We start from the raw sequence: 24,259 nt of genomic DNA on the forward strand, positions 1-24,259 counted from the left end.
CTAACAATGGATAGGCCCCATTCTCCGACAAGACCGGAATCAAGGGCTGATGGAGTCTGCACCACTCAAAATGCCACCACTGCTCCCTAGACACATCATTGTACTGACCTCGGCATCACACCCACCATCACCAGGCAGGTATGACATGAAGAGATCCGAGGGTTTAAGGAAACATTGGAAGCAGATTATGTAGCCTTCAGATGATTACAGAGATCTCTCCAAAATGAGGCTACCCTTGGTTTATTGGAAGATGTTCCTGGGGAAATAACTTGTTATTTGTACACGATCTACGAGGCAATTATGAGGCAATTCTATGAGGCGAAAAAATACTGTACAATTATAACCATAGTGCTCTGCATGGCTCAACTATGAATAACATTTCAACAAGCATAGAAATCAAAACACCAAATATTGTGATGGGTGTATCTTGTGAAGATGGGGATATAGATAGAGAGATCGATGTGTCTGTGATATTGGAGTAAGTTTTCTTAGTAGGAAGTCAGTAGATGTGGCCTAATGAAAAATTTAAGAGATAACATGAAATGCTTTTTAAATATAAGGAGGTACATACCAGAAGCAAAAGGAAAGAGCTGAAGTGGTTACCTTTGGGATATGGGAAGTGGGATAAGTAGGGGTGGAGCAGAAGACTATGGGGAGTTTTTAAGCCTCACTAAACACCTGACTTTTAAAAACCACACACATGCCCTATTAGCTTCCTAGGACGCTGTAACAGAATGGTTTAAAGAACACACATGTATTTTTCACAGTTCTGGAAGCTGGAAGTTTGGGATCGAGATATCTACAGATTTGGTTTCTTCTGAGGCTCCCTTCCTTGGCAAGCAGATGGCTGCTCTCCCTGTGTTAATTGTGTGTCCTTCCTTCTGTGGATCCCTGGTGTCTCTCTATGTGTCCAAATCTCCTTATAGGGACACCAGTCAGACTGGGTTAGACCACCCTAGTGGTCTTATTTTAACTTAATTACCTCTGAAACCACCTTATCTCTATATATGGTTACAGTCTGAGGTTTGGTGGGCTAGAACTTCAACATATGAATTCTATGGTGACAATTCAGCCCATAAGTCATGTATTAGTTAAAATAATAATTTAAAAGAATCCTATCTCAGAAATATCCTTCAGATGTAAACCACATAGGACTTAACAGTCAGCTGGCGCTTTAAACTGTTGTCCGCTCCAGCTACAATACCCACAGGTGCTAATATATTTTGCACAATATGCCAGAACTTGGAGACTAACATTTTTTTTTTTTTAAAGATTTTTATTTATTTATTTGACAGAGAGAGACCACAAGTAGATGGAGAGGCAGGCAGAGAGAGAGAGAGAGGGAAGCAGGCTCCCCGCTGAGCAGAGAGCCCGATGCGGGACTCGATCCCAGGACCCTGAGATCATGACCCGAGCCGAAGGCAGCGGCTTAACCCACTGAGCCACCCAGGCGCCCCGAGACTAACATTTAATTTTGGATTCATTGATCAGGTTTCAAGCAGGATTGCAGTAATGACAATAATACTGGGAAAATGACACCCCTACTATTTCCGTCAGCTGGTTCCACTCCATTTTGCAGTCAAATGCTCTACCCCTGAGCTATACCCCCTGGTTCCACTCCATTTTGCAAAACCACTTTGCACCACCTGTTTTCTCAAGTTCACACCAGCAGTTCCTCAAGCTTCTTATCCATGTTTCTAAAATTTGTTTTGTCCTCTCTCCCCCACTTTTTTGACCTCTTCTCTTTTTAGCTTAGTATCTTATTTTATCCACGAGAGCCTAATAACCACAGAACTCTTGACTGTTCTTGTAGAGGAGCTAGATGATTATAGCAAGGAAAGAAAAAAAAGAAATCCCCCTCTATGGTCTCCAACTAATTCTGTAATTTAAGATCTGTGCTCTAATAAGTCAAAACTAGTGCTGGTTAATTCTGTTGGGAGGACATAAATGAATCTGCCAACAGACACTTGTGATTCCAAATGAAGTTTTGTAAGCAGTGGTAAGTATCCTGCTTTATCACAGTGCCTTTGAGAAGACTCTGACAGAAATCCTAAACACGATTAATGGGGAAATATGAAATGGGATTGGACCAAGAGAGAGTTAATATGTTGCCCAGCCACTGTCATTCTGAAAAGAAAGAAAATACTGGGGGCAGCTTATAAGGACTCAAAAGCACAGAGTATTAAGAACATTATCAAAGTAGAAATGTTCAGAAGCATCATTTGTATTAAAGGCAGGAGAAAGGGACTGACCAACAAAACTATATTTATTCAACATTCATACCGTATGCAAGCTTTGCGAGTAATTCCCAAATATATGTTCCCATAAAAAATCCATTTGGGTAACATACTTTTGGGACATAATAACTTCATCTTCTTTTTTTTTCAGATGGTTCCACCCTTTCCCCTACCATTAAACTGTATTATCATATGAAGAGGATATTTTAAATTCTAGTTCATCACACCTTAGTTACTCACTTACCAAAACACAACAAAATGTACTTAAGCTTACAAGGACACAGAAAAACAATGTGAGCAAATAGGATTAAAAAAAAAATGCATTTCCCATGCATCCTATTTGCCAACGTTATGCTAAATGCTATATAAGTGCAAAAGTGGTTCAAACATGTTTCCTTCCCAAGAACTGAAAATCGGACCCTGATGGTGCATACGCATAAACACTTACAGGAAGAATGTAAGTTTCCCACACTAAGAAATAATCTTCTAAAATCAAACCAAAAGAAAACAGAAAGGTCAATAAACCAGTTTCTTTTGTTTTTCTCAAAGACCCATTCTGCTTTCCTTTGGAGGAGGCCTGAAGCAGCACTCCCAGCAAAGTCTTCGATCTGGCATTTAAACTTTATCTTGGTTATTACTGCAAACCAGTCATGAAACAATATTTATATTATTTGTCAAGTACCTTATTACCTTGAAGAATGAAAGATGCTACAGGAGTTAAAATAACATTATGTCTACAAAGGGATGGCTTGGCTTAAAGCTAAGCATTTCCCTTCTGCTAAAGCTCTAGGTATTACCGTCCCTTTGTAATGCAAATTGTTCTCTAGCACAGGATTTTCCCAGCTCTGGGAACCTCATGGCTAACAACGCTGAGACTAGCTCATCTACTGCATGCAATAGTTCTGCTGCATTAGGGGGAGACCTCAGAGCACCAGTAAAATCATCCAGATTGTGCTTAATATGATAAGTCATGGCTGTGCCAACCACAGGCCTAATGTAGTGTGTTGTATGTGCACGTATGTGATTTCTTAACATAAATTTTATGAATAAATGCATATAAGAAAAATTTCACAATTCAAATTAGTAGGGCCCACCTGAAATTCTTCAGGAGTGATACTTCTGAAATTAAACAGCTTCAAAACAATTTTAATTAAATCATTGACATTTTGACTTTTTCATTTTTCTAGCAGATTGTTTTCTGAAAACATTTTGTGCAATGCAACTTTTGAGTCTAAATTTCCATTTCACCATTTGACTGAGTATGGGGAGGAAGTGAACTCTCAGTTCAGGGCCTTCTAAAGATTCGGTGAGATTTCAAGGGGCACCTGGGTGGCCCTGACTTTGGCCTGGTCGTGATCTCAGGGTCCTGGGATCAAGTCTTGCATGGGGCTCTCTGCTCAGCGGGAAGCCTGCTTCCCCCCCACTGCCCCCACCCCGTCTCTGCCTGCCTCTCTGCCTACTTGTGATCTGTCAAATAAATAAAATCTTAAAAAAAAAAGATTCAGTGAGATTTCAAATTGAACAGAAAGAAGGCCCAAGGTGGAAGGAGAGGGTGAACCAGCGGTGTAAATGGAGAGCCAATTCAAACAACAACGACAAAAATGACTACTGGAAGTCCAGGCCTCATCTAACATCTTGGCCATCTTCCTTTCATCCCTAATGGTCCACTCACTGTTCAATTTCCGGGCTGGAGAATAGGACAGAGATTTCATGCAGCGTAAACATATGCAGCAAAAGCTGTTTCTGAATTGTGAGGTCTCAATAAAATTTCCAATGTATTAATCTATTGTTCCTTAAAGGACTATTATATTTATAGTCCTGACTTTAAGAAACTTAAACTTCAGTGAGGTTGACAGACTGCTACAGGCTACTCATGGTCTACAGACACAGCTGCGTGACATGAGGGCTACATGGGATAAAGACGGATAGATGTGGAAATGGGCGGGGAAGAAAGGAGTAGTTCTGACTAGGTGGATGAAACACTCGGACTTGGGGTGTTTGTCTTGGCAGCTGAAAGATGAGGATTTTCACGGAAGGAAAAAGGAGGAGGACTTATTTCAGCTTGCGAGAACACTGCACATGAACACTGCCCTGTGTGATGCTGGGCATGGAGGAACAGTCAACCGATACTATTTCTTCCCTCAGATGAAAGACACAGCATGGGCGTATCTGGCAGGGGTGAGAAAGGATTAGGTGGAAGAGCGTACCTGGGGTGGAATGAACACGAAGGAAGGGATGATGGAAAGACACAAAACACATTTGTTTTAGCAGGCAACATCCTTTGCCTACTAAATGTGTGATTTTGGATGAGTCTCTGGATGCCTGAATTTCTTTATTTGCAAGATGGGGACTGTATTAGTTTCCTCAGGCCGTGATAATAAAACTGCCACAAACTTGGGGGCTTTAAACAACAGAAATGTATCGTTCCACAATTCTGGACCCTTGGAGTCCACAATCAAGGTGTCTTCAGGTTGTATTACCCCTGAAGCCTGGAGGAGAAATCTTTTCTTACCTCTTCCTAGCTTCTGCTGATTTGCTAATGATTTTCAGTGTCCCTTAGCTTGGAGCTGCATACCTTCAATCTCCATCCTTGTTGTCACATGACATTCTCCTTTTGCATCTCTGTCTTAATGTGGCTGTCGTCTTTATAAGACCTAGTCATATTGAAGGAAGGGTACCCTAGGACCTTATCTTAACTAACTGCATCCACAATGACCCTATATCCAAATAAAATCAGGTTCTGAGGGTTATCAACATATCATTTCCTTTTAAGGAGACAAAATTCAACCCGTAAGAGGGATATATCTACTTACTTCATTACATTGTTGAGAGGCTTACATATGATGATGTATAGTAATGTATGCATGTTATAAAATACAAAACTAGTTGAGTGTGTAGGTTACCTAATTGGAATTTAAATAAAAACTTGGAAAAAAGGAAAAAAAAATTGAGGGCACGCTGTATGTTGAACACTGCTATGAGTTAATTATAAGACTTAATTGTCACCCAAATAGGTCCATGATTATTCTCATTTCAATGGATAGGAAAAGTGAGTACAGAGACATTAACTGCCTCACACACAGTCACATAAATAGTAAGAGGGAGAGCCAGGGTCCAACACTAGAGAGTAGCATTTTAGACCAAAGGTTCTTGAATCCTACCCAGTATGACAATCAGAACAAACAAATACGTAAAAATCCCCTTCTACTTTTCTGCCCTAGTTCTTCCTGAAACCATAAAATGTTTCATCAAACCTCAAGGGAAAAATTATATACTAAAATAAACTGACAGCATCCAAACTTGAATGGCTGCTTTTTACGTCCTTAAACCATGTACTTTAGAAAGATGGAGGGAAATGTTTCTTCCGTTGTCCTAATTTCCTTGTCTAAAATGCATGGTCATGAAATCTAAGCGAATTCACATAGCTTGGCTTTCTTATAAAATCTAAAACAATTAGAACAGTGAAAGAGTTTAGTTTTCAAAGATATGACTTCTAAAATCCCATATCAAACTTGTAGCAATTTTCAGAGGCCTATATTAAACAAACACATTCAACATCACCGAGTAGAAGTCACTTATGTGGGGCTATTAGCCAAGCCCTCCTTTGCTGCTTTTTCTGCCCTGCTGCTTGCTCTCTGGCCATCTGATTTCCATTATGCCCTCTTCAGTACACATGAAGGGAAGATGTCAGCATGTGAGAGTTGCATTTGTTCTGAAACTGTTCTCAGCAGGCATTCTACACTTCATACAGAGCAAGTTTGTGCCCATTCTGAGAATGTTACCCACCTGAACTGTCACTATTATTATGTGTAATAAAATATTAAATGAATATTTGGAGAAAAATAATGTACGCTCTTTACCTTTAAAAAGCAGTGGTTATAATGGGTGGAAGTATCACCAGCCAAGGTGACATGCAGATTACTGCCATGCAGGAGGTTATCCAGGCCACTCTGCAAGTGTGAAAACAATGTAGCCAAGTAGTTACATTCACCTGTCTCCTGAGTTACAGACCTATACTTCTAGTTGACTAAGAGACATCTTATAAGAGTGGCACAGGCATTTCTAACTCATTAGGCACCAAACCAAACTCCACCCTTTCCTCCCAATTCTTGGGACTCTAATTATTATTTGGTGTATTTTCTGGGTCTGTCTTTGGTAACTGCAATCTGTTACCTAATTTCTTAAAAATCTTTAGTTTAAGCATTTATTTTGCTCATTTTTGATGACATATACTGTACTTTCAGCAATATCCAGTCCAATTTTTATTTCTGATTCATTCATTCATTCATTTCATTCATACATACAGACACTACTTTCTTGAACTCTGTTTTTGAGACTCTGTATCTCTGCTTTGTGCTCCTGCGTCATTTAAGTGCTCACATCTAGTTAAAATGTTTGCCATAAGTTTTGCTCGACTCAATTTGTTGCTGCATGTTTTTTAGTCGTTATTTATTTCATCCAATTCTCCACCCCACCCCTATGTACCCTTTTTGATTATTAACTCCTGAAGGAGACCAGTTTTTCCCGAAGTAGCTATTTGTGGGCAATATGTATTGGAGAGGGATGGGTGGAGCTCTTTTCTAGGAGAGCAGAAATTTTCCTTAATAGCCTGGATTTTACCTATGTGCTTCTTTACCTTGTACTTCTTCCTATCCAGTGAAGAAACAGAGATGCTAAATTACTAACAATGTAAAGCCTCTTCTCCACCAAAACCCCTCCTCTGCTAGCTGTGGGGATTTGACTCCTTGCAAATATAGACTGTGTCAGTCCTTACTTAGCAATGACTCCTCCAGTCCCAGAACTGAGTGTAGGGAAGCCCTCACTACCATGCTATGTATGCAGTTGCCTAAACTCCGGCAACGAGTTTAGGTTATATCTCAGTTTGTGCCTCTCACTTTAAGACACATGGTTTTCTAGTTCTGAGATCTACAGCTTTGATGTCTTTCCTATGTTGTCTTCCACCACAACCCTGCTTGATACCACTTAGGGTAAATTTTTATAAATAATTGTTTTGTTTAAAGGTTTCTGTTGTTTTTTAATTTCACCAATAATGGGTCTTATGACTATTTCTAATTTTGCTGCTTGTGATTGTGGGAAATTTTCGAGAGGAGAGCAGCTACTACTTTTATTTTATTGTATTTAAAAATAATTTGCATGTGATACATGTTTTTAGGTAAACTCTATAAATATTCCATAACATTTTGGTTATCTAAGCATTGAAGTATGTTGCTTTTCCTGAACATGCTCTCTTTTAAAAAAAATAAATGTAGTTCACATACTATAAGATTCACTTTTTCGAAGTGTATACTTAATAGATTTTTAATAGATTTACAATGTTGTACAATTATCAACACTCTGTAATTGCAGAAAATACTCATCATTCCATAAAAAATTCAGTGGTCAGTTATTCCTTCTTCTCCATAGCCCCTGGCAACCACTAATCTTTTTTTTTTCTATAGATCTGCCTATTGTGAACATTTAATATAAATGGAATCATGCCATATGTGGTCTTTTGTATCTGGCTTCTTTCACTTTCAGCGTAATATTTTCAAAGTTCATCCATGTTGTAGCAAGTGTCAGTACTTTTTTTTTAAGATTTTATTTATTTATTAGACAGGCAAAGATCACAAGTATGCAGAGAGGCAGGTAGAGAGAGGAGGAAGCAGGCTCCCTGCTGAGCAGAGAGCCTGATGCAGGGCTCCATCCCAGGACCCGGGATCATGACCTGAGCTGAAGGCAGAGGCTTAACCCACTGAGCCACCCAAGTGTCCCAAGTGTCAGTATTTCATTCCTTCTTACACTGAATACTATTTGGTATTTGGATACTATTTGGATAGACAGACCATATTTTATCTATCCATTCATGAGCTGATAGGCACTTAGTTTACATCCAATAAAAATAGAACTGAGCAGAAAAAAAAAGTAGGTGCATAATACTTACTGTATTTACTGATCACTTACAATATATGTTAGACCCTATGAGAAATCACACATGTCATATTTCTAAATATAGAACACCTTAAAGGGTCTGTATTATTTTCCTAAGTAGGGAAGTGAAGAGCCTGGCCCAATGTCACAGACGTAGGATGAGTGGGCAGGGACCCTACATATAGAACATCCAATATTTACACCTTCTCCATGATGCTATGCTGACTCTTGCCATATCAAGCTGTCTCTCACTTACACCTAGACTGGTATGTGTGGTATGGGGGTGGGCTACTGGACATTAGGAGGAGTTGTATCTTAAGTCATTCCTAGAAACATGGATAAATATCTTGGTGCATTAGTAAACTTGATCAACTTTAAAGTGACAGAGATTTCATAAGAAGGTCTGACATTTTCCCATTAAAATTATATACTCCTTGAAGCTATCTGACTTCCTAAAATATTTACTGAAAAATCAGGTACAGCAGGAATGATGTCCAAACTCCCAACTCTGTCAATGCTTTGGAAATAAGAAAAAAGAAATCCTCCTAAGACTCACCCGCACATGTTTTTCGTTTTTGGTTTTGGTTTTTTTGGTCATTTTTCATTCATATAACCCTCTTAAATATATCTGTGAGTGAATCTAATTTCTCACTCAGCTTTCAGCTGGAGCAGCATCAAGAGCAGATGGGCTGGATGACCGAGACGGCCCAGAGAGATGTCAAAATGGAAGTGATGTGGCATGTGAAGGAGGTCAGGAGTCAGGTGAGAGGACAGATGAAGAGTGGGAAGGGCAGAGCACTCTGGGAAGGGAAGGACATACCCATTCACCCTTCTATGAGATGAAAGAATCTTAATAATGACACTTCTTATCTTAGCTGATTATCTTTGAAGGCCTTTTTACAAATTGAGTAAAGGATCTGCTCTGGAGAACAGCAAATTTCTGCCCCAAATGAATGCATATACTTCCAGAACTGATTTTAAATTGCATTGGCTTATTAGACAGGAATGCTTGATTCATGACACTGGTTTAAGCCAAAAGGGGGAACAAGGTTTGTTTATACATCCTTCTCAGCCATGAATTCCCTGTCTCTGGCAATGAGAATGTCTGCTTTCTTTCCTCCCGGTACAGGGAGGATACCTTTCACACGGGAGATTTACTTCCTCCTTTCAGGGGGACAGAGAAATGAGACAATAAGGGTCCTGGGGGGTGGAGGTTGGGCTGCTGTAGACAGGTGCTCCTGGAAGCCTCATTGTGACCTGAATAATGAAAGAAACAGCCCTGCAAAAAACAACAAAGACAAAATCTTTTCAGAGGATGAAACAGCAAATACTAACGTGCTGAACTGAAAAAGAGCTCAATATGTTGCAAAATGAGCAAGAGGAGGGAGGGTGTCAGCTGAGGTTAGTGAGGGAAGCAAGGCCTCTTAACCCACAGTAAAAAGTTTAGGTTTCATTTTAAGTGCAGAGTGAATAAATGAAGAGTTTTAAACAGGGGATGATCTGATCCAATTTATAGTGAAAAAATAATCTTTGTGGCTGCTCTAGAGAAAATGAACATTAGTGGCTGATGCACAGTAAGTGTCCAGTAAATGTTAGTAATTAATGTTATTATTACTTATTCATAATACATCTGTGGATCATTATTGTTGACATTACTCTCGATGTGCGCTCTGAGTATTAATGACAGTCTTGTGTGTATACTGACCATTTACAGAAATTAAAATGACACGGTCTGTACCAATAAGTAGGATAAATTCTTTTGCAGCAATTGTTGCTTTCTGTGTAGCCTTGAGCAAATGAACCTCTCTGAAAATTTAGTGACTTGATTTGTAAAATGGTAATAATGGTAAGGCTGTTGTAGGATTCAAACAAGAAAACAGATGTAAAATTCCTAGTGGAGAGGCAGACAGTAGGCAAATAACAAATGCTACCCATTATTACCATTTTAAGTGTATACACAAGGGGAACAACAAAATTAGATACATTCTTTAGCCTTAGATTCTTAAGAATGCATGCATGCAGTATGTAGAGAAATAAGTGCAGAGCAATTAGTGGGAACATCTATTGTCATATATTTCCATCTAGCTTTTCCTCTTACTCCTGCTATGGAAAATCTCTGCCAATTCATGGGGAGTCTCTACCAAGGACAAACTACAATACGCTCCCCTAGCCACAGTATCACTGTGAGATCAGCAGGTGACCTGAGCTCGGCCAGTCAGGGACTTCTGTGCCCCAGCAAGAAGAAAAAACTTTTTGTTAGCATGAACAGGTAGATACGTTGAGTCTGAGGCTAGCAACATTCCTTTTTGCTCACTGAGAAAGGGGTAAAGAGAGTTCTGATGACAGTTTCAGGCTCTAAGTCAAGCAATAGCTCGAGTCACACCTTCTACTGGACAGCTCTAGTTACATGAGTCAGTTGTTACTTCTTTACTAATTTACTACCCCAAGCCCAGACTTATTTCTTTTGTCATTGACTAAAAGGTATATATAAAAGTTACTTTCTTTGAGTTTCATATTTCCATGAGCTCCAATATTTTCAAAATTATTCTCCTGTCAATGTTTTATGTCAATTTAGTTACGAGGGCAGTCAAGGGAAGAAGGGAAAAGTCCTCCCACAGTTTCCTTCATGGTTCTTATAGTCTGTAAATGTCTACTTTGTATTCACGTTTCCTCAACATGTTGAGCACAAGGCCAGGCACATACTAGGCATTCAGCATTTTCTGGGAGAAGGATTGTTCACAGTATCTTATGAAGCAGACACTACTAGAATCTCACTTTATACCAGTAAGGAAAGAAGGAGTTAGATGGGCTTCAAGTGTCCAAATACTCCATCATAACTAATGAGTGGCAGAGTCTGCATTCAAAGCCTTATAAGGTTTTAAGGCTTCTGACCCTACATGTTTACTGACCTTATTGGTTTGGGGCCTTCCTAGATCCCACCTAGAGCTGGAACTAATTAATCCCCATACCATGCACCCTCTGGGGAAAAATACTGATTGCTTATCTACTTAGAGTCATCTGTAAAGTATAAAGCAGGAATGCTTCTGCCTTCAACTCTTTCTAGAAATTTTCTTTATTTTGCAGAACTATTTTTGGCACTTCAGTGATTCAGTATCAACAGATGAATTTCATTAGAACCGTTCAATTCCCGAAAATATTTCAAGCTCTACATAGCACTGCTAAATATAAAAGAAATTATATAATGGATGAAATCTTCCTTATTGAGGACCTCCAATTAGCCCGTATCTGAATATGAATAAGACAGATGTGGATTTATGCTACTCCTTCCTTCCTCTCTTTCATCCTACCCTTATAAAAAAATGGCATGTCTCATTCTTCATGTTAACTCTGGTATTTATTTTCTAGCCTACATGAAGAAGCCAGCTAGTCATTTTTTTTTTTTTTTTTTTTTTTTGTAATCATCTTTTAAATGCACTCTACCCTAATCTTCCTGTCCGGAATCTATGAAATTATCTGTTTATGAGAAACATGATTTTGAAAGAAGGTAAGAACTGGAAGCCTGGAGTTGTAATTTGGGTTGTAACATTATGTTGCTGTGACACATTCCTATAAGGGAGAAGGAGAGGAAAGGAGGGAACATTGAGTTTTTACGCTGTTATTAGTCACTTGATATCCATATTCTTATGTAATTTACTCTAAAACCCAAGCAGGGCATTATTATCACAGCTTCAGTACGGAGGGAAAAGGTTCACAATGATTACATAAATTTGCTAAAACGACAAAGGTGATGGTAGATGGCATGTTCCTTTACATCACACTGGACGATGGCACCAGGGAGTTGCAAGGACAAGTCAAAACTTGTCTAGGTCTCGGTGTTCCAATCTAAATAATGAGATGGGGGGCGCCTGGGTGGCTCAGTGGATTGAGCCGCTGCCTTCGGCTCAGGTCATGATCTCAGGGTCCTGGGATCGAGCCCCGCGTCAGGCTCTCTGCTCCGCAGGGAGCCTGCTTCCTCCTCTCTCTCTGCCTGCCTCTCTGCCTACTTGTGATCTCTCTCTGTCAAATAAATAAAATCTTAAAAAATAAATAAATAAATAAATAAATAAATAATGAGATGGCCAGAAGAGAGTTTCTAGAGGTTCCATTTAATCAAACTTTTCCAATTCTCTGTGGCCAATTGTTAACGACATACCCATGGAGTCTGGTTTATCTGTGTGTTTACGAAATAAATCTGAACGAATCCCTGTATGTTACATGGGGAAGGGCAGAGGAAAGCAAAGGGCAATGTAATAATATGGAGAAAACAAAGAAATGCTTGTGAGTAAATGAAAACATTTTCATGTAACAGAGCTGGTCCTTGGCAAAACAGTAAGATCTTCAAAGTCTGCTGTGGGTGTTTTCCTTTCCCCTCCTCCACACTCTCCCAGCATTCCAGGTGCCCGTTCTGGGTGGACCGGAGAAACAGCTTACTTGAAAACCCCAGCCCCCAGTTTCTCTTTCTGGAACATATGGGAAGCTCAGGGGAAGCAAAATGAGCTAGGGACAGAAGACATGATGGGCACCATGAGGATGATGATCTTTACGAACGCTGGCCCAGCAGAGGCCCTTACTAAGGAGAGTGAGTACAAACTCTGGATGTCACCTACCTGCTCTGTCACAGCTTAGCTTTGTACTGTGGTCTGAGTGTAATGTCGTCACATACAGTCAGTAAAAATACAGGATGCTCATTCAAATCTGAATTTCAGATAAATATCAAATAGTTTTTTAGTATGTTCCATGCAACATTTGGACTATGTTTTCCAAAAAGAGTTATTCATTGTTTATCTGGAATTCAGATTTAACTGGGTCTCCTATATTTGACCAGGCAAATGATTCTAAGTCTCATTTAAAAAAAAAAATGGTAAAGCATGCCAATAATGTCTGTCTCATTCATAGGTGGGAATTAAGAAAAACCTCCCTAGCCAGTGCAGTTCTGGTCACCCCTTTGCTCACTGCCACATGGAGGCTTGGAAGCTGCTGCCACCACAGGCAGCCTCTGGACATGGGACATTTGGAACCTGACACACCAAAAGAATGGAAGAGATGGGGAAGAGAGAAAGGAATCAATAAGATGGATTAAAAGTCCCCTGCTTCTGCCTCTGAGATAGGTTGAAGAAAGGCTGTTCATTTCTGTCTCTGTTACAGGCTAAGACTCTTGAAGGAAAGCTGAATTGCATCACGTTATTAACACAGTTCCCTCACCACAGACTCTCTGAGGGGTGCTGCTGCATTCCCTCTCAACCACCTGTCACCACAGTGGCCTCCCTTCTCCTCTTAACCACCTAGGAACCCCTGCCTGGGTGATTTTATAGTTTGGAAAAGGGGTGACTGCACTCTAGTAAAAACACAACTCATCGTTCCCAAAGAACTCATTCTCCTCCCAGCTCTTCTCAAATCTGTAAGATCTCACTGTGATTTGCTAAAAGTTGTAGTATTGGGATCAGTATTCAGAAATAGCAATCTTGGGATGCCTGGGTGGCTCAGTGGGTTAAGCCCCTGCCTTTGGCTCAGGTCATGATCCCAGAGTCCTGGGATCGAGTCCTGCATCGGGCTCCTTGCTCGGTGGGGAGCCTGCTTCGCTCTCTCTCTCTGCCTGCCACTTGCCTGCTTGTGCTCTCTCTCTCTGACAAATAAATAAAATCTTAAAAAAAAAAAAAAAAGAAATAGCAACCTTAAAAGAAAGCAAATAATCAATCATTTAAACATGCTTAAACACAACTGTGGATATTGTACTTTCTCATAAAAATAATTCTGAAGAATGCAGCTCACAAACATTTGCTTTTGCTTTCTCCTTATTGCGGTTTATGCAAAAAAGTCTGCTTATTTTTGCCTTCAGGTGTCAGGTGGAACTCTGAAAAGTGTCCAGGAGATAGTACACGTTTACTTGAATACCCAGGCAAGCTGTAACATTTACATACAACTTCTTCTTCAGACCTTCAGCTGGGCCTCAGGAAGGAGGCAGGAGACAGATACATTTTGATAAAGTCCCTCAGGAAATTTCTTTTCCCCCTCACCTAAACTCATCCTCATGAAATGTTAAGTTAGGATTCACAGGGATGTTCACCTTTCTTAGCCGCAGGAAGAACTGATGCCTCTTGGACCTAATGGAATAGATTTCTAAAGATGGGCTTTTACTGTGACAGGCTGACCAAACTGATTTGTGTGGTAAGTGTCATTCCATGAGGTTCACTGGAAATCACCTTCCATAGATGGCGGGATGCCCAGTGAGAACAGCATGGACCCTGGCTCTCAGTCAGGCTGAGACCTAGCTCCCCCTTCTGCTCCCCCACCCTGTCAGAGCAAAGAAAGTGGTTAACGACTGGGAAGCTATCTTTCAGGCAAAACTCGTTATCTGACTGTAACTGCCCCCCTCCCCACAACACCGTTGTCCATATGGTTAGCAAATTCACTAGCCAACAGTGTCCCAACAAACAGTATCTTCCTCTGTACGGAACAAAAATATTTCTCTTGAACTGCCTTTACATTTAAATTCTTAAAAGAAATGTATTAGTGACATTCATATAATGCCTCACATTTATTAAGTCCTTATGGTTTTGAAGGAATCAGTCTACTTCCTATAATACACGTGGTTATTATTACTGCTTTTATTTCAGGTGGAAAAGAAAGCATACAGAAGTTATGTTGTTTGAGTTTTGCTCTACCATGAAAGCCCCAACTGAACTCAAGAAGGACAGATGAAGGCCTTGAGGCAAAGCAAAAGGAGACCTGTCCTCATCTGTGCAGGTCAATGGTGAAGAATCAGTGGAACAGACTGAGAAAATGTGGAACTCAGTGAGCTGAGCATTCCTGTAACAGGTGATAGAGCTTATCCTCAAATCCCTGCAACTGCTTTACAAACTATTAGAAATGATGCCTAAGTGATTTAAGGTCACCTTTATTTGATCATTATAGGAAAGGAAATTTTAAATTTGGGCATTTATGCCATGAATTTGTGAAGCTTTTTCCCTCAGAATTAATTAAATGCACATTTGCTGTTGTATTATGAATTAGGTGCAGACTTTTTGTTCCCCATTTCTTACTAATATTTTATTTTTTATTAGTCAACATATTTTAAACCTAGCACTTATTTTAAATTTCAGGGGATAGAGATTGAATATGTATTTTACTACTTGGGAGTCAAGCTACACACTGGCATTTATTCATATTTGGGGAGAAGATGGACTAAAATATACTTCTGATCAAAAAACTCTAACAGTTTACTTTAAATTTGTGTATTATCTGCCAACTATCTGGTTTTGTAGTTTCTGGAGAAAGGAGTGAATTACAGGGAAGAGAATATCTTGCCATTCCTCTATTTCTTTATCATAATTAAAATACTTTAGATCAAGTGACAACAGAGAAGGACAGAGATTGTTACACATCCTGAATTTAGTACCGTAACTTTTTCCAGTGAAAATTGATCTCTAGGGGTGCCTGGGTGGCTCAGTGGGTTAAGCCTCTGCCTTCAGCTCAGGTTGTGATCCCAGGGTCCTGGGTTCAGACCCTACATTGGGCTCTTTGCTCGGTGATAAGCCTACTTCCACACCGCCCCCCCCCCCCCGGCCCCCTGCCTGCCTCTCTGCCTACTTGTGGTCTCTGTCAAATAAATAAATAAAATCTTTAAAAAAAAGAAAAGAAAAGAAAAGAAAATGGATCTCTAGTTGCATTTTTTCCCTCAGTCTGCCTTCTGCTCTTGGATTGAGAGAAAAGAAACTCTGAGATCTTAGGCCATAAGGAAAAAACACAATTAAAAGCTACCTCCGACCCTTTATTGTTTATCTTTTCCCCTTTGGTCCTAGACCTGGAAGGATTTATTTTTTTAAGAGTTATGTATTTGAGAGAAAGAGAGCATGAGTGGAAGAGGCAGAAGGAGAGAGAGACAATCTCAGGCAGATTCCCTCTTGAGTGTGGAGTCCCCTGCAGGGCTTGATCCCAGGACCCTGAGACCATGACCTGAGCTAAAACCAAGAGTCAGACATTTAAATGACTGTGCCACCCAGGCACCCCTGGATAGCAATTTCTATTTCAACCAGGACTAGGAGGTGAGTTTTCTTTTTTTTTTTTTAATTTAAATTCAATTAATTAACATATAGTATATTATTAGTTTCAGAGGTAGAGTTCAGTGATTCATTAATTGTATATAACACTTAGTGTGTGGGGGGTGAGTTTTAAAGTAGCTTTTCAAGATCGATGGAAACCCAAAACGAAGATCAACAAATTGAACACATAGATCAATAAATAGAAAACAGTAATATTAGATCCAAGGAAAATCCTTCTGGCACACACATATAAAGATGACCAACATTGTAGAAATGTAGAGGAGGATGTATCTCCTTAATTACATTTAATAGATTTTAAAAAATAATTAAAATAATAGCTATTTTTAAAATTAAGCAGAATAAGACAGTACCAATAGAAATGATAACATAAAATCTGAAATAGACCAAACAAAATTAACATTGAGAACAGTTAAAAAGTAACAGGTTATCTGAAGTTATATAGAAGATAATTGTGATAAATACCCAGAAAATTAATGAGGTAAGTAAAGAATCCAAAAAATGTGAGCAAAAGTGGTCAGAGTGGGAACAGAATAAGGAGAGCTATTTTATAATTAACCAAAGTCTCTGAATAATAATGAACAGAGTGAAACTCAATAATTAGTGATAGAGTAGAACAAAAATCCTTTCAAAGCCCTGCTAACTCCTGACAGTTTTTGACTGAATTCTGAATATCTGAATATATACGTTTTGAATATCATACTTCTACTGTTATTTTCTTGGCCTTTTTCGCAGTGTTAAATATTATCTACTGACTTTTTGCCATGAAAGATGAAGATCGAGCTATCTTGATTCTTTTCAATATATGCCCACCTACCTTACCTCCATTTCCTTCCTCCTACTATAATTGCTGTAATTAGGGATAAGAGCAATACACAGTGTTATTTTATTCTTGGTTATTTGTATTGGCCCACTTGATTGCCCATGTTGGAAGCTGTTAACATCTACTCTTCATTCTCAGTGTTCTTAAATCATGTGAAGACATGAATAAGACTAGCGTTTTTCCTACCATTCATTGTGCTGAACTGTCTGTTTAGTCTGGAAATTGAATTCTTTTCTTTTTTTTCTCCTCTCCTCTCTTTTCTTATCTACCTATGAATGAGAAAGGATGAGCAGTGGGGGGGGGGGGGAAGGAAAGAGACTCAAGCAGACTCCGTGCTCAGTTCAAGATCATGACCTGAGCCCAAACCAAGAGTTGGACGGACACTCAACTGACTGAGGCACCCAGGGGCCCCAGTTTGGAAATTCTTACAGTGGGAGTCTATGAAATTTTTAGTTTTCTCTGATCTCTTTTAGGAATTCCTATTATTTGGACACTGGGAGTCATACACTGATCTGTCATACACTGACTGAAATTGCTTGTTTTTCCCTCCTATTTTTCTTTTTTTGCCTTTTGGGTGCACCTTCTAAGAGATGTTGCCAAGTCGTACTTCTTTTTTATATTTCTTTTTGTGTTTTTGTCATTTTATTTTTTTTTGAGAGTTCTTTGTTTCTGTTGTTTTCTGAATATTCCTTTTCCTTAGTCTCCTGTTCTTGCTTTATGTATACATAGCATCATTTCATCTCTGAACAAATGTGTTTTGACATATTCTTTGTCTTCCTGAACTGAAATCTTTTTACTCCGGTATTATTTTCCTTTTTGTCTGTTTGGGTAAATAATTTTCTAGTTGGGGCATTTTACAAATTTCTCAAGGGGTGTGTGCTAATATTTATAAATAAGGTACTAAATCACTGACTAGAAGGGGACTGCCGTTCAATATGGAGAACTTCATTTCACAGGCTGTTTTCATCATGGCATACCTTCCCTAAACTCTGCTTCATGTCCTCAAGCCTAGAATATTTTTGTTTTATTCTCTTTAGAAAGTATACATCCAGATTTGCATGGGGTGGGAGATAGGTAAATGCCAGTTACCTGACTTAGGAAAGGAATGGGGAGTGTGAGTTTTTATTTATCTATTTTTCCTAAGTAGACTTTAACCAATGTACCTATTTCCAGCCCCAAAGGTATTCTCTTTTCAATAGAATTGGTGCCTTCATTCTTGAATCTTCGTAAGAGGTGGGGTCTATGCTTCTGAGTTGTCCCTCCTTTGGTCTATCTTCCTCTTCCCACTGGGTACCAGGTCCCTCTGTTCTGCTAAATCAAATCCTTGGAATCTCCCGCTTGACAATCTCTACCCCCCAATTTCACTGCCCTCCATTCCCACAGTTCATGTAGGTTTATGGCCACACCTCACCATTTACCCTTTTGCCTGTAATTTTAAGGAAGGTATAGAGGAAACAGTGGTGAATAAAGAAGTGCAGTTTTTATTTAACTAGAAGTTTCAATGTTTTAAATAAAAAAAAAAATAGAATACCAGAATTATTGGTCTAAGGAGGGCAAGGAAAAAAGATAGATGAATTACTTTTATTGAATTAAAAAATCAGGATAGCTCTGACTTCATCTTCTGCAATTACATATTGCTTTGGTTCTGTACTATTTTAAAGCTTAATTCTTTCCTTCTCATCTTTGCTTCTTAGATAATGTCATTTCCCCCCTAAATTTCTTGATTAAATGGAACTCTTAGGTCAGGCTCATGGTTTCCAGTTAGGCCACATTTATGAGTTACCAAGGAAGGCTCTCTGCCACAAAGTAACCTTAACATAGTCTGACATTCTGTCCTTCAATAATGAAATATACACTTTGTGTCTAGAAGGTTTTTAAAATTTCACAAATCCACATTAAAATGTAAATGTCTATAGATGGTTTAACCCCCAAGCTATTAGCAATTACTATAGTCAGGGAACCCCAGAGCCATAGGGAAATGCAGCTGCTCACATATATTGACCTTTAACTTTCTAGAATTTTTCTGGTTTTGACTTTTACATTGTATTCCTTTAATTGAGCCATTTATCTTATGACAATGCTGACTTTGCCTTTGCTTTTTGCTTCCGTTATTCCAAAATTTGGCTTCTGATATAGTTTATTTTTCTTGTAGCCATTTTTCACTGCTTTTGTAATTTCTTCCTATCAGCTTAACCTTCGCAATACTTAGGCATTTTGAAGATTCAGAGTGCCTTAAAAGCCATTTTAGACTTAATTGTTCATGTTTTCCCCCTTAGTCATCAATCACAGGCAAGTGGGTCATCTTACGAGATCATGAATGATGTATATTCTTTTTTTTTTAAGATTTTATTTATTTATTTGACAGACAGAAATCACAAGTAGGCAGAGCAGCAGGCAGAGAGGGAGGGGGAAGCAGGTTCCCCGCTGAGCAGAGAGCCCAATGCAGGGCTTGATCCCAGGACCCTGGGATCATGACTTGAGCCGAAGGCAGAGGCTTAACCCACTATGTCACCCAGGTGCCCCATGAATGATGTATTTTCTGTTCCCTAATAACTTCTTATAGATGACACATTAAATAAGTAATACGTATTTTTTAATAAAACACTACTCTGATTCCTTGTTAGCATTCTTACTCATTCCTAAGGTGAAAAATAGATATCACATTACAACAGCATCACAGAAAAAGAATGAGGAAAGACCAGCTTAAAGTAATCAATGCAAAAAAGCATTAAAGTATTAAAAATCAAATTCTCAATCTAATATAAAACTACTTCAAATTTTAAAATTCTGTATTCGAAATCAGCTGCTTTAGCTTAGGAAGATACAGATAACCTATTAAGTGTATATTTCTATTATACACTTACACATCAAAGTAGTTTTTGGGTTTTTTTTTTTCCCCATGGAGTCATTTTTATGTTCTCCTTGAAAAAAGGCATACTACTGTGTTCCAGTCATTTAATTGAAGAAACCTAGGCAATGATCTTCCCATCAAATACATTTCCCTAGTGGTTTTCATATAGGAAGAGTTTTCAAGTAAAGCATGCTTTTCAACCATTCAAAGAGGCAGCTAGTGGTTAAAAAATGAAGGCCATTAACTTACTACCAGATACTACCACGGTCTTGGGATTTTAAAATTGTGCAATCATCCATGTAAAAATTATTTATTTTTATAATAGTTTTCTCCTTCTTCCAACCAATTACAGTTGGCTACAACTTGGTTACCTTCTTGACATCTCTAACAATCCTTACCAAATTCTCCTCATGTCTACTGTCATTTTTCTGTGCAAGAGTACACAACTAAAATATATTTTCTCTCTTTTTCAATATAATTCATAGCTTAAAATACCTTTTAAAAAGGCAATTCTGCTTTTTTCCTTTAAGGAAACATCTGTCATTTCTTGAGAATCATCTAGAGTGTGTGTGGTGGGGGGTGGGTTATGTGCATGTTTTAATTAAAAAGAACGAACAATATGTAACATCCAGAAAACTGTGTTTATTTATTAGGGAAAGCTGAAGATTGTTTGTTTGTGTGTGTGTGTTTAAGAGATAGCATGCACACGCTTGCAAGCAGGGCAAGAGCAGAAGGAGAGGGACAAGAAAACTCCATGCTCAGCTGGAGCCCAACACATGGCTCCATCCCATGACACTGAGATCATGACCTGGGGCAAAATCAAGGGTTGGACATTCAACCAACTGAGCCACCCAGATGCCCTGAAAAACTGAAGATAGCTTTAAATCATAATATGCCTCTAATAATCAGGTTTATATTCTTCAAAGTCTAAGTGAAATTATTTTAAGAAGTTATAGCATGTGGATTTACTAATTAGGATGTTTCATTAACCTTTCTGCGTGTAATGTATGAACAAGTCACTAGATTGCCAATCTACACCACAAATAAATGTCACATCAAATTGGGGAGGTAACAATGCCTCCTGCAATGAAGTCTCCAAATGTAGCAAACAAACAAGTCTGGTAATTTTTTTATGCTCTAATTCCATATCCTTCTCATCTTAAGATATGCTTTTAGACTTTTTTAAATCCAGGAAATGTCAAACATACGAAAGAGGTATTCTCATTGTAACCTCAAGATATTAGTCACCATGGCTCTTTGGTTTTCTTTGGTACAGCACCAGTCAGAATCACCTATTCAATCCACCAACTGTACTGTTAGCTTACCCTGAGACTAGGACCACATCTTGCACATTTTTGAAGCCTCAAATAAAACTCATTAGGAACTCATAGACTATTCTTTATCCGGAAGGTATACAATGTGTGTTGCTTAACTAATTAACAATTATATGATGGAAATGGCACTTCAATTTACTTAGCTGTTCATGAACAGTGATCTAAAATATTGCTCAGAAAAGTGTAGGGATTTAATTACCTCAATTAAGCCTTAATAAAGTTAAAACAAATAATTAACTTTTCTGTGTGATCTTACTTCACATTAGCATGTATAATAAATAACTTGTTACACTTACTGTATCATCCATAAGATTCTTATATATATGACATATGGCATGTACACATCTATGCATATGTACCCATGACAACACAGATGTACCTTGAAGGCATCAGACTAAGCAGAACAAGTCCGATAAGAGAAAAACATAGTATGATCTCTCTTACATGGAAACTCTAAAAAATCCAAAACGAACCCTAAAATAACCAATCTCATAGATAACAAGAACACACTGGTGCTTGCCAGAGGTGGAAGATGAGGGATAGAAGAAATGGGTGAGGGGGTCAAAATGAAAATAAAGAACAAACAAACCAGCAATACCTGAAGCTAGAGGAAGAATAGTTGTTTTGAATATATTTGCATATACTGGAAGAAACAGAGAAATTCAGTTAAAAGGAAAAGACTCCTGGGGTGCCTGGGTGGCTCAGTGGGTTAAGCCGCTGCCTTCGGCTCAGGTCATGATCTCAGGATCCTGGAATCGAGTCTCACATCAGGCTCTCTGCTCAGCGGAGAGCCTGCTTCCCTTCCTCTCTCTCTGCCTGCCTCTCTTGTGATTTCTCTCTGTCAAATAAATGGATAAAATCTTAAAAAAAAAAAAAAATAAGGAAAAGACCCCTAGACCAGGAAGGTGATATATAATAAAATCCTGAACAAGATGCATAAGCTATGGACACTAACAACAACCCAATAAAATAGGAGCCATTCATTCCACTTAACAGGCGAGTAAGCTAAGTTTTAGCAAATGTAAGAAACGTTCCAAAATCGGTACAGCTAGTAAACAACAATGCCAAAATTCAACCCTATTTTCTATCTAAAGGCCAAAGCCCAGGTTCTTTTGTTATGTGGACTCTAAAAAATGTTTCCTAAATAAAATGACGCAGTGAGTATTACCATTTTAAGATTCTACCATATGTGCATATGCCTGTGTGTGTAATATGTTCATCCAGCTACACAGTATCTATAATGTGTATATTCCTAATATATGTCATAAACATAAGTTAATAAAATACAGCTACCAAATAATCTACTTTGAACAGGCAAAGCAAAAATAATTTTTCAATGATATAAGTTTTAAAATTAATTAACATGCTGGATGTAATTCAGTTAAGAAAATTGTATCTAATATGCTTGTAAAGAAAAACAATCTTGGTAAACATTAGAGAAATACCCAACATTTTTATTTATAAAAGTTTCTTGAAAAATTTTTTTTGAGTACAGCTGGCACACAGTTACATTATTTTCAGGTGTACAGCACAGTGATTGCCCTTGTCTGTATAGTATACTGTGCTCATCACAAGTGTAACTACCACCTGTCACCGTACACAGAACTATCGCAGCACCACGGACTGTATTCTCTGTGCTGTGGCTTCTGTGCCCATGAGTTATTCATTCCATAACTAGAATCCTGTACCTCCCACAACCCTTTACCCCTCTTCCCTTTTTATTTTATTTTATTTTATTTATATATCTGACAGAGAGAGATCACAAGTAGATAGAGAGGCAGGCAGAGAGAGAGAGAGAGAGGGAAGCAGGCTCCCCGCTGAGCAGAGAGCCCGATGCGGGGCTCGATCCCAGGACCCTGAGATCATGACCTGAGCCGAAGGCAGCGGCCCAACCCACTGAGCCACCCAGGCGCCCCCCCTCTTCCCTTTGACAACCATTAATTTGTTCACTGCATTTATGTCTGATTCTGCTTTTTGTTTACTCATTTGTTTTTTAGATTCCACATGAGTGAAATCATATGGTAAAAATATCTTTTTGTTTTAATAAGCAGTACCTAGAAAACCTTTCAATAGCTTCAAGAAGAGAGAAAATACCTTATTATTGTAATATAGTGAAATATATTTATGGTTAAAAATTGCCTGTATTGATAGGCTTAATTGTATCTCAGACCTTTTTTTTTTTTTTTTTTTTTGGGCCCAGAGTTCCATTAGCTACCACTTTCTACCTCTTGGTAGGTCACTGGTAAGTGTCAGCTAGGGTCACTGGTAAGATGAACTAAGTGCCTGGATTTTGTCTGTTATTAATGTTGGCCTGCAAGTACTAGTTCTGTCCGAGTATTCTAAACCTAATGGAGATTGCCTCAGCTCTTAAGCAAGAATGCACGGGGGGCGCCTGGGTGGCTCAGTGGGTTAAACCTCTGCCTTCGGCTCAGGTCATGATCTCAGGGTCCTGGGACTGAGCCCCGTATTGGGCTCTCTGCTCAGCGGGGAGCCTGCTTCCTCCTCTCTCTCTGCCTATTTGTGATCTCTGTCAAATAAATAAATAAAATCTTAAAAAAAAAAAAAGAAAGAAAGAAAAGAATGCACTGAAGAAGTTCCTTGTCCAGCACTCGGCCATTCTGGTTTTGTTCTTGCTGCTTATCTAACAGCAGCAGATGGATTCTTGCTCTTGAACACCACCCTCTGTCTTGCTGCTTTCTGTTCTTCTGCTCCGTCCTTCCACTGACAGTCTCTGAAACTCAGATGCCCTGTAAGTTTGTTTTGGGTCATTGACCAGACTGATGAATCTCCTTGATGGGGAAGTGTCTGTCCATCTGGACCCAGGCAGGCCATCTGCCCATCTAGGCCTTTCTTAAGTCATTCTCTTTCTTGGATCTCCACTAATTGCCTGCCTTGTTCTGCTCCAAGTGGCACCCCAGATGCTGGCCTGCTCTTCAACCTTGCCTTATAAGACTGCTATTCCACAGGTGTCCCTCCTTGTGACTCATACCTAAGCATCACACTTTCAATATTACAGACTACTTTAATTA

At 38.9% G+C, this 24,259-nt stretch overlaps 1 protein-coding gene across 12 annotated transcripts in view; it reads right to left on the reverse strand.

Moving 5' to 3' along the window:
* GRIA4 (glutamate ionotropic receptor AMPA type subunit 4) overlaps positions 1 to 24,259 on the reverse strand; it is a 391,556-nt gene that overhangs the window by 169,495 nt on the left and 197,802 nt on the right. The gene's annotated exons all lie outside the window — the stretch shown is intronic.

This window comes from Meles meles, chromosome 8, assembly GCF_922984935.1.
Source record: "Meles meles chromosome 8, mMelMel3.1 paternal haplotype, whole genome shotgun sequence".
NCBI classification, from domain to species: Eukaryota; Metazoa; Chordata; class Mammalia; order Carnivora; family Mustelidae; genus Meles; species Meles meles.